General features: G+C 35.8%; 1 pseudogene; it reads left to right on the forward strand.

The window, feature by feature from the left end:
• The first annotated feature begins 3,797 nt into the window (after nt 1–3,797).
• On the forward strand, nt 3,798–4,109 carry LOC121458320 (annotated as a pseudogene).
• The last annotated feature ends 703 nt before the right edge of the window (nt 4,110–4,812 follow it).

The raw sequence follows: 4,812 nt of genomic DNA on the forward strand, positions 1-4,812 counted from the left end.
AATACAGAGAAGTAGAGCTGCTACCTACCTAAAGCCTTCACCTCCAAGAACTAGTGTTAATGGAATCACAATAGTACTCTACATGCTGCTAACAAAAGAGAAAAAGGAAACACCAGCATAGCTACAAATTCATTGATCTACAGCAATGAAATGCCTGAAAGATGCACAAGTAAAATAGTGGTACAATATTTTATGCATTACTGTGTCTGCTGACATGTGTGTGAAGTACTGAGAATGTGGGAGTAACCCACCAAGATCTGATTCAATTTCAGACCCATTTAATGAAATGGAACCAAACCTGAACACTGCTTGAATGGTCAGGATTCAATTTCAAACAATTTTAAGAGCACTAAAATGAGTTATTCTTTGGCTGAAACATACTTGACTAGATAATATCAAATAAGATGAACTTTACATCAATCTCTTTCTTTAAACTTTATATCCATCGTCATTCTGTTACTACACTGCTTGATAGTTATGACAGGATAAGAATACTTAAAGTAATGTACTTTCTATTCCTTTTCTTTTAAATACATTTTTGAGAATTTTAAACATAACTAATCTATATTCATTATTTCTACTGTTCCTCATTATTGTAACCACTTTCTTGCTTCACATTCCTTCTCAAAATTGATTCCTTTTTTTCTTATAAACAATATATATATATATATGTCTATTAAATATTGTTTTATGCACATGAGTTTAGTGACTTGTGACTGGATTATCAATGTATATACAGATTTGTTCCTAATATTCCATCCAATAGCCATAGACTACTTTTTATTTTGATTAATTAATTTGAAAATGATCTTTTCTCATTTTACACACCTATCCCAGTTCCCACTCCTTCTCCTCCCCTGTTCTCCCCCCCATCCAACCCTTATCCACTCCTCAGAGAGAGTAATGCTTCCCATGGGGAGTCAACAAAGTCTGATGCATAATTTTGAGGCAGGACCAAGTCCCTCACCCCTATATTTAGGTAGAGTAAGGTATCCCTCAAAAAAGAATTGGTTGCAAAAAGCTAGTTAAAGCACTAGGGATAAATCCTGGTCTCAAACCAGTGGCCCCATAGACTTCCCAAGCCATACAACTGTCAATCGCATTCAGAGGTCCTAGTTTGGTGCTTTGCTGGTCCCCAGATATCAATCCAGAGCCATGAGCTCCCACTACCTTTGTTCAGCTGTTTTTGTGTGTTTCCCCATTATGATCTTGACCCCTTTCCTCATATTATTGCTCCTTCCTCTCTTTAACTGGTCTCTTAAAGCTTGGCCCAGTGTTTAGTTGTGAATCACTGCATTTGCTTCTACCAGTTGCTGGATGAAGGTTCTGTGATGATAATTAAGGTATCCATCGATGTGGTTACAGGGAAAGGCCAGCTCAGGCACACTCTCCACTATTGCACAGGGTCTTTTCTGGGGTTCCTTGTGGATTATTGGGAATTTACCTGGTGCCAGGTTTCATTCTAGCCTCAAAATGAACCATAGACTATTAAGCAAAAGCCTCAAGTCCAGACCGAAAAATTTCCATCAAGGTCAGGAGCTTCCAAGAGAGTCCTAAAAAATACAGGCTATTGTCACTACCCTTGATTGCCTTTCAGAACTTGTAGGTAAAGAACATATTGCTGAAGATGCCACATATTTCAGACATGGGGCCTGTATGAATAGAATCATAACTGCTCTGGAAGAACCCTCAAATTACTGGACCTCATTACTGGTTATGATTTTAAGTTGCTGTGCAAGATCCTAAGATAAAAAAATAATCAATAATCCTATCCAGTTCTGAAGCAATGAATCACAATGACCAGCATGTCAAAATATCATCTATAATGGAATAATAATACTTTATAATGAGGTTAACCAGCAGTTATCCAACTGGGCTTAGGCATTCTGAATAGGAGGATATTTGCATTTGATACTTGTCCTTATACTCAGAAACTGTAGCTCTCACCACAACAAAGAAGTTTATTTATGCAGCAGATAGAGAGGATCATATAGAAAGAAACAACTTGTGAAAATCCAGAGTGTAAGTTACAGTACAGTTTTCAGAGAAAACTAGTACATCTCCAATAAAAGAAATGAACCCAAGGCTCAGCGAGCATAAAGGAAGAAAGGGAAGAAAGATTGGAACAGGCAGAGACCAATATGTTTGCTGAGAGAAAGTATCTTCTAAACATAACAATGAAGCTCACTTGTTTCCTAAACAAGACATGCATGAGAACCACACCAGTCAACTTGTCAACAAGGATTGAATAAATTTTACATAGCCAGTCCTTTGCATTTTGTTATTCATAATATTATATCACCATCTTCTTTATAATCCAATGCATTTTAACTATGTTACCCTAAATCTGCTGAAATTTCCATTTCTACAGTATTATATAATTATTATAATTAGTGAAATGTAGGTATAAATTATTATTCTAAGTTCCAAAATCTGGGTTATTTTTGCCTATGTTTCTGATAATTATTTAGTTTTCCATGCAAGTATGGTTGGTTTTGTTTCTATATGTACACTTATTATTTTATTGCATGCTGGATATTTTATATAAAAGAACACTGAAATACTGTTTTCCTTCACACATTTTAAAGAGTTTTTACTTTGTCTGATTGCTAGCCGTGTATTACATTCCCACTTAATTACTAATAGGGGTGATTTTGCATTTTGTTCACATAACTTAGTCTTAATCAGTTTACTCCCAGTAAGCACTTGGAGGCAGGTATTAAGATTGTCCTTTCAAATAGGTTCCTCCATATCTACCTCAGGAAACTAGCATACAAGCTTCCCACAGAATTTCAGCTAAGGAAGCTCTAGGAACTGAGGGAGAGATGTTATAATAATAATTTATTATGATGTTTGGATTACAAAATATAACTTGTTTTTTAAAGTAAATAAAGGAAACACTGGAGAGATTTAAGAGTGCTTGAGATACTTTAATTGTTTTGCAAAATTATAATTATAACTGTACTGTTTATGTGGTAAATATGATGTCATGATTCTTGAATGGAATGTGGAATGATTATTTCAAACTTAATCACATTTCTATTATCTCAAACATCTGTTATTTATTATAAATCATCTGAAATTTACTCTCAGAAACAGTGAAAAATACAAAAATATACCATACATTATAATTAACTATATATTGTCAAAATAAAGTAGAACTCACAAAGGGGCATTACTCTTCCTCACTTTCTGAGCATCTGTATTTTCTTGTCCATCATTGCCTTTCTGCATTATCATGAGGAACCTTGAATACAATCAATACTTCTGAGTTTGTTCAAGTAACAGAGAGATCATGTCTCTTTCTTCCTGTTTTTGGTTACTTCATTTCTTTGATTGTCAGTTACTTCTATGTTTTCTGAAAAGAAAGACTGTTTTTTCTTCTGTAAAGGCTGTGTAGTACTGTTTGCATTTTCATAAGTGACATTTGCTTCATTTATCTATCTACTAATAGATACTATTACTTGGTTATTGTCAAAGTGATTTCAAATCTTCAGGATAAATATATACGCACTGATTACTGAATCATGTAGTAGGTCCATTTGATTATGGGGAGGAAATATGAATCAGCTGTCTACACGGAGTTTTACTAACTTAAATTCCCACCAGATTGTATACAAGTATTGTCTATGCTCCGAATCCGAAATATTAGTCAGCTTCTCTCACATTGACACTAGATATTCTGCAAGAGTAAAATATTGTCTTTTCAATTTTAACCTTAGTTTTCTAATGATTAACCATGTTGATTAGTTTTTCATGTATGTTAATTATCCTTTAGCATATTTTCCTTAAAAATAATGTATAATGAGATCGCTAGCCTATTCTTAACTTTTCTTTGCTTACTGTTAAAGTATGCTAGTGACAAGTGGCTGCCTTGCACAAGTGACTCCTGGGCCAGTTCTGGGGCAAAGAAGCCTGCCCTTCACATTGAGGATCTGCCGGAAAAGGAAGCTGAAGATGGACATTGAGCAACTTCGCAAAGAAGTGTCTAAATCTTCTGAAGAAATAAAGAACTATATTGAAGAACGTTCTGGAGAGGATCCTCTGGTGAAGGGGATCCAAGAAGACAAGAATCCCTTCAAAGTAAAGGGCACTGTGTCATTTCCTAACTCTAGGGAAAACTCTATTCTCACTCGTGGCAAGTTGTTCCTTTATTTGTTTTATTTTCTCCGATAAAACCCAAGTGTATGTTAAAGAAGGTAAAAATGTAACTGAGAAAAAGAAAAAAAAAAACTGCTGCAGGCACTCTCCAGGAAGTTTATGTGCCACTGTGACGTGTGCCTGCTTTTGACCCGGGTTCAAGATACTCCCATCTTCGGAGGGCAGTTGTGGGACAAAGGCACACAGTGAGTTGCTTGCTGCTTCCAATAAAGTTTGTCTAGGGGGAAAAAAGTATGCTAGTGACTTTTTTTTTTTTTGAAGTTGCTCTGATTGGTATTTTATTTCTCCTTTACAGGTTCCACATAATAGACAAAGGTTTTTTGATAACATATTGTTATCTTTGCTGCAGATGATCATATGATCATTCTAAACAACACAAATGTGTACATACAAGAGACTGAGGTTTCTGCAGCCTATAAACACCTCTTTGGGTTTAAAAAGGAAAAAAAGCAATATACGACAATTCAACCGCAACTCTCAGAAAAACACGTTACCTGACCAAACATAAACGCCCTGTACATGGACCTATCATCAAAAACAGCAAGGAGCCGGGGGAAGCCAAAAGCAGCTCCTCACACCAGTTCAGAAGACCCTCCCCATCCAGCACCTCCTCAAGGTGCTCCATCTTCATCACAGGAAGATAGCGGTCAC

This window comes from Microtus oregoni, unplaced genomic scaffold (genome assembly GCF_018167655.1).
Source record: "Microtus oregoni isolate MIOR12 unplaced genomic scaffold, Mior012 000017F_ref0000208, whole genome shotgun sequence".
Lineage (NCBI taxonomy): Eukaryota > Metazoa > Chordata > Mammalia > Rodentia > Cricetidae > Microtus > Microtus oregoni.